Source organism: Lathyrus oleraceus, chromosome 7 (genome assembly GCF_024323335.1).
Source record: "Lathyrus oleraceus cultivar Zhongwan6 chromosome 7, CAAS_Psat_ZW6_1.0, whole genome shotgun sequence".
Classification (NCBI taxonomy): Eukaryota; Viridiplantae; Streptophyta; class Magnoliopsida; order Fabales; family Fabaceae; genus Lathyrus; species Lathyrus oleraceus.
This window is the reverse complement of record NC_066585.1, coordinates 347,813,056-347,825,431: the sequence shown is the minus strand read 5'-3', so window position 1 is coordinate 347,825,431 and position 12,376 is coordinate 347,813,056. Positions and strand designations below refer to the sequence as shown.

The window sequence follows — 12,376 nt, the reverse complement described above, 5'->3', positions numbered from 1 at the left end:
GGAAAGGGACTTGGCAGGATATCGCATCCTGGGCCTACGTAGTTTGTCAGACACAAACATCAGAGTCGACGTAGTTCGGGGAAAGGGAAACGTGCTCGCTAGGATGTCGCATCCTATGCATACGTATCTTCTCTAACCAGAGAAAGAATCAGAGCACTCGTAGCTCGGCCAACGCACGCCAAACAAAATGCTAAACAGAGACGCTGAGACGTCAGAGCAAACACACAAACACAAACTGGAAACGGAATGCCAATCGCTAGGCTAACATCCAACTCCACAAAAGAAACGCAAACAGGAAACCGACTGTCAATCGCTGGGCTTACGTCAGACTCCAAACAAAGAAACACAAACAGGAAACCGACTGCCAATCGCTAGACTTATGTCAGACTCCAGACAAACAAACACACACAGGAAACCGACTGCCAATCGCTGGACTTACGTCAGACTCCAAACAAACAAACCCAAAAGCGTGAAAAGAAAAAAGGGCGCCCGGAGAGATCAGCTCATCTCCTGCCTACGTACCTCATCTGGTATGAGGATCAGGGCGGCGTAGTTCCCCTTCATAGGGAAAAAAACTTCTATCCTAACCAGAGACTAGGGAGATAACAAACTACTAGGGAGACTACGACTCGAGCCTAAAAGGTGTCATGCATACGATCCCTAAGTTGAGGTCTCTAGTCCTAGCTCGCACAGGAAGCAAGCTAACCTAAACATCAATCAAGTAAGCAAACATAAGCACAAGAGAGCAAGCACACACACTATATGCAAACAAGTGGCTCATGCAAGGCTGGGCTTTAGTCAAGGGGTCAAATCAACCTCGACAAACAAGCCAACTGGAAGGGGTGTTTTGAGCTCTTAACCCTAACATTGAGAGTTAGGGTGAAGTAGATGAAAGGGGAAATGAGGGTAAGACCTCATAGCTCTTATCCCTGGCCTAGGAGAGCTTCAATCAATGAAAGTGTGGGAGTCCAGAATGAGGAACTCTTCTCCACATGACTGACTCGATAGACAATGATCTTGGGTGTTTATTCAAAATGCGTCAGCACGTAGTGCGAGCAATATGAAAGAATCAATTGAATAGCAGGGGATGGATTGCACATCCCTTCTATCTGCCAATGCCTCTTCACTTAGGAGGTCTTTACATGTACAAGGCACAAAGACAAACAAGCACAAACATTACCTCTTAAGGAGGGCTTCAGACAGGTGCCTGCCAAAAGAACATGACAGGTCTTCCAGACTACATAGAGAAAAGGAAGTTACCTAGGTGGTATGCCAACCACAAGCAAAGCAAAGCAACTCAAGCAATGAGTTAAAGCTGCTAAAGTACCTGTGTAAACAACCAAACAATCAGTATAGTATTCAGACAAACAGTCAACAGACAAACAATCGTGATTTCCAATATACACAACAAACAAGTCAAATTCAACTCAAGTGAGTCCACCCAAGGACCTACAACACAATCAAATGTTAGCAAGCAAAGCAAATATCAATGCTCAAGTGATGAGGCAACATCAACCATGGAGATTGGATGCTTGGTCCTGAAATACACAGCTCAAATGTGAGTTCAAACCCCTAGGGCAAAGCCTAAGGTCAAAAGTGAGAAAAAAAGTCAAAACAACAATCAAAAACATATAGCATATTTAAACAATCATGAACATGTCCTAAAAAGGACCAAGTCAAAAGCATTAAGCAAATTCATTTCATGAGCATGAGAAGGCAAAGGCAATTTCAAAGCATGCAATTGATCATCAAGAATCAAAATTCCATATTAAAACAGAAATGACTCAAACAATTCTGGAAATTTTTATGAGCAATCAACATGTCCAACATAATCATCATGCCAAAAATTATAATCAACAGAAATCATTTGACCTAGAAATGAAAATGCACAAGCAAGACATCCAATTGTGTGACACATATTGTCACACCTAAAGTTCATGTGTCCAAAACAAGGAAGGAAATAGCAAAAGATGCCAAATAAAATCACACAAATCCATCAACATGTTAAGAATCATCATGCAAAATTTCAAGGCAATTGGATCATTATTGAGCATTTCACATCAATTTGAATGAGGCAATGTCACAAAAGCATACATGTCCAAAGGATCAAGCACATTTTAATTTCCAAAATGACAAAATAAAAAAATCACAACCAAAAAATGATAGACATCTCAAGGATCATGTAGAAAAAAAATTGGAATTATTTGGATCATTATACTATTTTTGGTGATTTTTTGAAGTTGGATAGAATAATGAAATAAAAATTGAAAACATGGAAAATATGAAAATGAATTATGAAATAGGAAATGTTGTAATGCCCAAAACGACGTCGTATCAAGGCCAGGGAATTAAAACGAAAATCCAAAATGCTGGAGCACGGATTCGAAGCGATGCAAGGCGCGCTACGCAAAAACGATGTCGTTTTGGCCTAGGGTTAGTAGACGGAGGCGCACACTATTCCTACACGGCCGACTACGGTGGAAACCACCGTCTTCTTCATGAAGACGGTGGTGAACAGTGAATTCAATTATTATTTTTTTCCAGAATTTCAAAATTCATACACCAATGGGAAGCTTGCAACATGAGGAATCCAAATCCACTATTATTTCATCCTAATTCTCAAAGAATCATGCAAATCGAAGAGAAAACAAAATGAACATTCAAACTTTAATTTGCCATAACTTCATCAATATTGCACCAAATTTCATGTTCTTTATACCAGTGGAATCAGCAAGCAATGAACTACAAGTCTATGGCAATAAAAACAAGAATTAAGAGATGCGAAAATTTGACCTCTTGAAGCTCCAACAATGGCAATAGTGGATTCAAGTGTCCAACAGCATCCAAATCTCTTCTATCAACCTTGTAATGACTTCTGAAGCACAAATCAACTCTTGGAATGGCTTGGATCTAGCTAGATCTTCAAAACTCCATGTTCATGTTCATGTATGGAATTGCTTGGTTCTTCACCAATTTCTTCAATCAATGGCTTGAATTCCACCAAATGGTGATCAAGAATCCAGAATATGCAATAAAAATCAAGTGTTCTTTGAAGAATTTTTCAATTTGGAAGAAGAGAAATTTTGGAGGGAAATTTTCAATCTAGATCTAGAATTGTGTATTATGAAAATTCTGTTAGGATTTACTATTTATATGCTGGCCTAATCCATTTCCTAATTACAATTAAGCATGGTTAATGAAATTTTAGGGAGAAAAGAGGTGCTATGCAAAAATTGGTTTTTTCACCCCATGCATGCAATCCCACTTGAACAGTAGCAAATGGCCATGCATTTTCACTTAAAATCATCTTATGAACATGTTGGAATGATTAAAAAGCTCATGTGATGCACCAATTTTGAATTCATGATTTTCCCTCCAAAAATCACATGAATGAACAAATGGTCATATGATGAAATTTTATGCAGTGCCTTGATGGATTTGGAAAGTTCATGGCATGAGAAGAATTATGCAAAAAGGAGCACTCAATTTGGAGTTATGAGTCAAAAGTTATGGCATTTTGAAGTTCCATGCACACTTGGCAATGATTTGACCATATCTTCTCAACCATTCATCAGATGCTCATGATCTTGGACTTTTTGGAAATGGGAGAGGAAGATCTTCAACTTTCAGGTTGGACAAAATTTCATTTGAAGCTTCTTTGATGTTGGAAAGTCAAGTTGAAGTTGGTCCAAAAACTTGCCATTTTTGGAAACTTGAAATTACAGGTCACCTTCCATTTTGGGAAACTTTTGATTTGGCTTCAAAATCTTCAAGGTAGATGTTTGACATGTTGAATAAACCTCTTTTAGACATGAATGAAGTGTCTCAAACCATTTCTCCATCTCCTATCCCTCAGTTGACTTGCTGTTGACTTTTATGGGCCCCAGATGACCTGAAACTGCACTGTGGACTTTGAGCCTCTAACACTTGGTCAAGTTACTTCAAAATGAACCTTGGGTTCACATAAGCTCATTGGAACATCCATAGGGCCTTTATCTCATGAAAAAACCTTGCTCTTTTGCACTGAGGAATTCTCCTGATGCCAGTCTTGACTGATGAGATGCAATGCACCATGCCATGATAATGTATTGTTAATGTGATGTCAATGCAATGGTAATGAAATGAATGTACAAATGGGGGGTGCAAATTTGAGGTGCTATAGCTGCCCCTATTCAATCAACTGAGAACCTGAACGGATGAGAGCAATGATTGTCATACTCTCAAGGTAATCATGGATTGAATACCAAAAGAACCTGGAATTTGCACTCTACGGGGGATGATCAAAGAAAAGAATGTTCACCAATAGCAGCTTCCAATGGGGATTTGATATGGACCAGATAAGATGTTTACCGACGACTATACTGGGGATTTTGATTCTTTTTTTTGAAGACAGAAACCACAACTAGACGCCAACGGACGAATAGGAAGGACTCAACCAGACATCAACGGATGAAGGGGAGAAAGAAACCATGACTAGACGCCAACGGACGAATAGGAAGGACTCAACCAGACATCAACGGATGAATGGGAGAAAGAAACCATGACTAGACGCCAACGGACGAATAGGAAGGACTCAACCAGACATCAACGGATGAATGGGAAAGAGAAACCACGACTAGACGCCAACGGACGAATAGGAAGGACTCAACCAGACATCAACGGATGAATGGGAAAGATCTGAACAAGATGTCCCTGTCGGGAACATGCATGTATTGGGGAAGACGCCAACACAACAACAATTGTCTAGAAAAGACTCTCTTGGGGAAGCAAGAAAAGGGTGAGGTGTTACCGGTTAGTAGGTAACAAGCTCGGGGAGACCAGTGTACGGGTGAGAGACATCAATCCACCAACAAACATCTGAGGAAAACCTGGAAAAGGCATATTTCGACTCAGGAAAATCTGACTCCACAGGGGACCAAGGTTGCAATAGGGAGCAGACAGGAAGGAACACCAAGGATACCGGGTTGTAGGCATATAACAGGTGACCGACCAAGGCGTGAATTGGTTTGTCTTCCAAAACACTCATCATCCTGAAGAGAGCGAAATCAAACTTGTTAAAGGATGGACATTCGATTCCACAAGGAATACGAATCTTACTCAGTGGGGGAAACAAACAAAGGGTTCAACCAAAGAGTGCATGAGATGTATTATCTATAGCCGTCAAAACATAGATAATATACTCGCATGGAAGATTATCCATAACCGGGTTGTAGGTTGTCAAAGAATAAATCGACCGAAATCGTGAATTGGTGTGTGTTCCAAAACACTCATCATCCTGAAGAGAGCGAAAGCAAACTTGTTAAAGGATGGACATTCGATTCCACAAGGAATATGAATCTTACTCAACTGGGAAGGACAAAACTTCAACCGAGGAGCGCATGAGATATATTATCTATAGCCGTCAAAACGTAGATAATATACTCGCATGGAAGATTATCCATAACCGGGTTGTAGGTTGTCAAAGGATAAATCGACCGAAATCGTGAATTGGTGTGTGTTCCAAAACACTCATCATCCTGAAGAGAGCGAAAGCAAACTTGTTAAAGGATGGATATTCGATCCCACAAGGAATACGAATCTTACTCAACTGGGAAGGACAAGACTTCAACCAAAGAGCGCATGAGATATATTATCTATAGCCGTCAAAACATAGATAATATACTCGCATGGAAGATTATCCATAACCGGGTTGTAGGTTGTCAAAGGATAAATCGACCGAAAAGAGAAACAATCGTTACCAACAACGACAGGGTAGACGAGAGATGACTCACTGGGGATAAATTGTGCGAACAAGGCAATTATCCAAACAACTGGGGTAGAATGAATATTCGATTCCGCAAAGGGATAACGAATCTTACTCGACTTGGGAAACACGAAGGGCTTCGACAGAAGAGTGCATGAGATATATTATCTATAGCCGTCAAAATGTAGATAATATACTCGCATGGAAGATTATCCATAACCGGGTTGTAGGTTGTCAAAGGATAAATCGACCGAAAAGAAAGGCATCGGGATACCAGACTAGGTATGTGAAGATGACCAATGAAAAGGGGAAACCGCAAACATTATCGGCGAACGGTGAATGGAAGAGGACCCACTGAGGATAAAATGGCTTACTCGGAGCAATTATCCAAAAGGAAGGGGAAGACCCGCTGGGGATAAGATTGCTTAATCAAAGCAAATATCCAAAAGGGAAAAGGACTATCAATACCGAAAACTGGATAATGATAATTGCAAAGAGGGGATTACATCTACCGGTTCGTAGGTAGAAAACCACGGAAAAGTAACCGTCATCGACTAGGATGAGCACAAGGGTTGACTCCACAAAGGGGAGAAAAGAGGGTTCACATCTACCGGTTAGTAGGTAGAAGACCACAACAATCTGCTGAGGAAAAAAATGGGAGAAAATAGGATTTACAACTACCGGGTAGTAGGTAGAAAACCGTAAAGATAGGACTTACAACTACCGGTTAGTAGGTAGAAGCCATGGGAGAAAATAGGATTTACAACTACCGGGTAGTAGGTAGAAAACCATAAAGATAGGACTTACAACTACCGGTTAGTAGGTAGAAGCCATACAAATTCCGCTGAGGATAAGATGAATGAGTGCCGGTTAGTGAGCAACTATTCATTTATACCACAGGGAAGCACAAGAGACAGCCAATAGGAAGCCGATTTAGGATCGATCCAAAAAGGCAAACTGAATCAAGACTCATCCTAATGAGGAAATAACTCCATAGGGAAAACCCATCCCGTTATGTGTGTAGGGAGGGAACGGAAACAACCGTCATCCACGAGGATATAACTCAGTGGGGAGTGCAGAAGGAAATGGTAGACACTTTTTACCTAAGGGGCTGACTCTATATGGAGAGATCAGACACACCAACATCTGTTTGGGGAGATCTACTAGGGAGATCTGTATCACCAATTAGCGGGAGGCAACAATCCGCAGATATACGGCAAAAGATGCAACATGAATATCTGAATGCTATGATTATGCGGATATGCATTATGCCTGATGAATGCGGACAAACAGACATTTCTAACACACATAGGTCCAGGAATCAACCACCCGTTACTACTCTTCCAGAGGGAAAGCCAAAAGATCACCTGAGAGCAAAAGAGATCCGCCGGAGACTGGGATATCAGGGGACAACACCATCCTGCAGGGGAGGAAGGCCACAAGAGGCTTCCGGAGGGATCGTCAGTCACAACCGGAGAAAAGAGTTCATAGCACTGGCAGACACTGCCACAACAGCAACTCATGCTGGGGGTCAAAGATACCAAGAAGCAACCAGATCTCTGGTGGGGATAGATAGGCATTGATAAAGTTCATCATGCCAACAACTCCGCTGGGGATCTATCCGAGGAAATGATGGAGTACTGAGATGTCTATCCACCAAATACCGAATCTTCAAAGAAAAGCACCCATGCTGGGGAAAAGAGAAGACTGCTCTGCTGGAGAGAAGAAAGCTGAAGTCTTCAACAAACACTCTGCTTGGGAACTGGCCCACAAAAGTGTTCAAACAGCAACCTACTGGGGATAACCCACAATAGGGCTCAAACAGCACTCTACTGGGGATGACCCACAATAGGGCTCAAACAACACTCTACTGGGGATGACCCAAAATAGGGGCTAATAGGGCTTGGAGGAAGAATGTTGCACTGCCGGGGAAATGAAGATGACAAACTTCAAACAACATTGCACTGAGCACCTTCGCTGAGGAGAAACCATGAAAGGTTCTACAGGAAAAAGATCCAGTTATGCTAGAGATATGAACAAAAGTCTTACCCTATTGGGAATCATACCACCCTTGGGAGAGCACCGCAGATCTCCTAAGTATCCTTCCATCATCGTGAATGTTCACTTTGTTTAAGAACAATTTGTGAAAGATTTGTTTATTTTGAAAACAATGATATTTTATCAATTAAGACATGCAAAACATTTGTTGAGTTGAAACAAATAAGAGTGCAAATAATTAGATAAAAGCTCAAATTGATTTGATGGAATGGTAGTCTGCGAATGGCAAGACTCCATAGATCTGTACAAGTTTGAAATCGGTGATATATATTGGAGAGGGCTACATTGAACATAATGACCTTTTCTCCACCAATTCCGAATTTCAATGTATTCGAAGCTTCAGTCGACGACGAATCAAGAATTTTCTGGCGGATGACAGATGTAGAACACAGTCTTGTCAGGATGCAGTTACTTGCCAAATCCCTAATTTTTGCCTAGATTGCCCCAGTGTGAGGTACTCAATCTAGCGGGATGCAAATTCTTTTTTTTCAATGTCTCTAAATTTTTCATGGATCGCCCTTTCAGGTTTTCAATCCACCGAGACGTTCCTTTTTGCCTAAGTCGCCCTTTCGGGTGTTCAACTTAGCGAGCTATTCTGCTTTTTAGGCGAAGTATTTCTTGACTGCATCTGAATTCACAGGACGAGTGAAATCCTCCCCTTCCATTGTTGTAAGTGTCAAAGCACCGCCTGAAAAGGCTCTCTTGACAACATATGGACCTTCATAGTTTGGAGTCCACTTGCCCCTGGAATCGGGCGCGAAAGAGAAGACTTTCTTAAGCACGGGGTCACCTTCTCGGAACACACGAGGCTTGACCTTCTTATCGAATGCTTTCTTCATTCTCTGCTGATATAACTGACCATGACACATGGCAGTTAATGTCTTCTTTTCGATCAGATTCACTTGGTCGTAACAACTCTGAATCCATTCAGCATTAGTCAACTTGGGATTTGAGGGTGCTATTTTTCTTTTGTTTCTTTCTTTCTTTTTTCTTTCTTTTGATTTTGATTTCTCAACCCCCTCTCTTTTTTTTTTGATTACATTTGTAATGCCCCAGTTTGACTGTTTTGCTGATTCTCGAGATGCAGCTGAGTGATCTTCTTTTCTTTCTCAAGAAGTCGGGAAATCTCGTCAGGAATCCTTTCAACATCATCTTCCTCTGCTTCGAATACATGGAATTAAAAATTGGGAGATGGCGTTGGATCATTATGTTCAATGGGTTTAAGAATCAACCTGCATAATGATTTTGAATATAAAAGCTTTTTGGAAATCAAACAAGGCAATCATTATGCAGATGAAAAGATTGCTTTTATTCTTGTTTTTGGGGTTTTTTGTGATCACCAATTTCATGCAAAAAGGGAAAAGGGAAAACAAATGGAAAAACAAATGTGTTAACATGCTTTTATTGGATGAAAATATCATTGTATTTATGATGCCAACAATGTCATCACTTCTCCTTTTGGCATGGGAGAAGGGTTTTTAAACAAAGTGATTATTACTCTGACTTATGAATGACTGTAGGAACACCCACAACGACCCAATGGTGGAAGATCCCGCCAGGGATGGCAAATGTCAGTATCCTCTGCATCATCAACTTCCCCACTCTGATTGACGTGGATAAAACCTCCACTCTTGAACAACCCTTTTCGTTGAAGGCCTCAGAAGAAAAGCCAACGCCAGCCTGAGACTTGTTGTCTTCAAGCTCGATTAACATTGGGACCTAAGTCCTCAAAGCTCAGAATACCTGATCTCATAAGGTCTTGAACCTTATTTTTCAACTAAAAGCAATTGTCCACATCATGGCCAGGAGCACCCGAATGATACACACAATGCTGATCAGGCTTATACCACCACCGAGGGTTGACGGGTATAGCCGGCGGGTCTCTGGGAGTAATCAAGTTCCGCTCTATCAAAGAGGGATACAGTTCTGCATATGACATAGGGATCAGATCAAAAGTGATCTTCTTCCTCTCATTACTCGTACTAGCTTGATTACCATTGTGAGGTTGGTAAGCCTACTGTTGAGGACGATGTTGTTGATGTTGATATTGCTGAGTTGGTCTTCTTTGTTGTTGTTGAGGTTGACTTGCTGGAATAGTCACAGCAGCAGCCTGATGATACTGTCCTCTGTTCACATTCCTCCGACGGTGCACAACATTTGTTTCACCCTCTCCCCTTCTGGGTGCCCCAGAGGATGGCTTTTTAGAACTCGAAGAACTTGAAAAGCCAGGATCTTGTATCTTTCCTGCTTTGATAAGACTCTCCGTTCTTTCTCCACAGATTACAACATCTGAAAAGCTACCAAACGGGCAACTTCCCATACGGTCCATGAACAAACCCTGCAGGGTTCCAATGAACATGTCAGTCAGCTCTCTCTCCAACATAGGAGGTTGCACTCTTGCAGCTAACTCACGCCACCTTTGGGCATACTCTTTGAAGCTCTCACCAGATTTTTGGAACAAGCTCTGCAGTTGGGTTCTGCTTGGGGCCATATCCATATTATGCTTTGTATCATAGCTATGGTTCTACCCTTATTTTGGTTTGTGATTGGGTTGTGTCTCATGGTCTTACTATGTGTGACAGCAACTTGACTTGTAATTTTCGGTGAGTATTTGGACGTTTGCATTTAATGTTGTGTGATCTTGTAATGTATCCACTGTAATAACATTTTGGAGTTGAATTAGGTTTATATTTTTGCGCATTAAAAATCTATTTTCCTTTGGTCTAGAAAAATTGCGAAGATCAAATTGTGGTATTTGGACAAACATGAACGGTAAACCTTGTAACCGAAAATCCACATCCATTAAATGACGGTTGCGACTTTTCTTGATGTCTCACATTGCATCATGGTCGTTGCATGCAATGCGGGTCCCTCAAGTCATCCTAATCGTGATGAACCTCCCAATCTAAACTTAGAACTTTCCTAGCCCCTGCAACCTAAGCCGCCAATGCTACCACTGTTGTATTAATGTGAAGACAAAAGCCCATCACATTTTTTATACCAGCATGATGACCAAAAGGTCTAACCAAAACAAATTCATTTTCGACACACCCAGAAACAATTGATGATGCTAGATTAATACCTAACCTAGTTGCAAGCCTAGCAGCACATGCTTAACTTGCTGGCGTATGTGTCGAAAGTGAAATAACTAGACATTAACTTGTTCGTAGCTTCCACAGATCCAATATGCTATGAAGAATGAACCATCGTAATATCTTCTTGAGTGATTTCTCTAGCAAGAATTGGATAGCATCTCTCTAGAAATACACCAGCTCTTGTGAGATGAGCCACAATTGCTCGAAGTCGATCTGGCCTTTCAGGGTGTGGATTAATTTCTTTTTCAACTTCTGCATGTAACCACATTCTTTCATCAAAACCAATTGTCATAGAATTGTTTGCAGCTGATTCTTGGGGGTCAAAATCTCTCATTGCTTTTATACTTAGGTGGATCTCATTCATACCTCCATTTTATGCAAAGGGTGACGCAAAATGCCCGAATATTAGGATTTTAGAACCTTTATGATCCCCACATACTTCGCAGCAGATATTATTGTCTAGGTTATTCATAGTACAGTTCTTATAGAACCACTTGACAACTTCAACAAACTTCTCCATCGGACACGGTTCCCAATCATTATCCTTCTCGTCGTCCTCCTCAAACAACATATTATTTTCATACATGTATTTAAAAAGTTAGTTCCTTCTTCATATGTACCCTAACCCTTTTAGCATTAGGTCGTGCCTTACTGGCGTTGGAATGCGAAAGCGAGCTCTCGCCTCTTCCATTAGACACATCAGTGGCCTGCTTGTGAAGGCCGTTATTAGCATTCATTTCTAATACTTTGGTAACCATGAAAATAATCCAAAAACATTGTTAACAGTAAGGCCGTTATTAGCATCCATTTTTTAGTGTCGGGGTTTACGAAGCTTTGATCAGGTAAATATCCCTAAGTTTTGAGTTCATGCATCATACTCTCTGGTTGTAAATGCTGGTGAAAGATTTTTTTACCCGGACAAAATTGGGGTATGACAGACTTTCAGTCTCTCCGGATTCTTTTCCTTTGTGGCAACATTTCTCCACAAAGATTTATTTTAAGATTCATATCATATGCATCATGAGGTCTCTTAGGGACCAAAATTTGTTTCTCTTTGTTGTTATTTAAGCCCATTCTATTGAGTCGATACGAAGATTTTAACCTTCACCCCAATTTTGACCCTAAGATCCCTCATGCTACCTCATCATATGCATTAGCATTGGGATCATACCTTGGCATCCTCCTTATCCCTCTTTCATTGGGTTTGTTTTGGGAGAGATCACCAAGCACCATGTGATTGTATCATACTTGTTATTTTATCATCTGTACTAACTAAAATACCAAAAATATGTCTTTGTATTTGTCTAACTCTTTTGTAGGGAGGACTCATGATCACCATTGATCTATCAAGTTCACATCTAGGGTTTAAGAACCTAATTGCTAAAATCTCAACCAAGAAATGATCCACAATGGTTCTAGGCATCATATATGAGTCCCAATGATGTCTACATATTATTTTGATGAAGAATTCTTCAAGAGT

The 12,376-nt window shown here is 40.8% G+C and overlaps 1 pseudogene; it reads right to left on the bottom strand.

The window, feature by feature from the left end:
• Positions 1 to 10,683: 10,683 nt before the first annotated feature.
• Positions 10,684 to 11,633, bottom strand: LOC127103767 (histone deacetylase 15-like; annotated as a pseudogene).
• Positions 11,634 to 12,376: the final 743 nt, after the last annotated feature.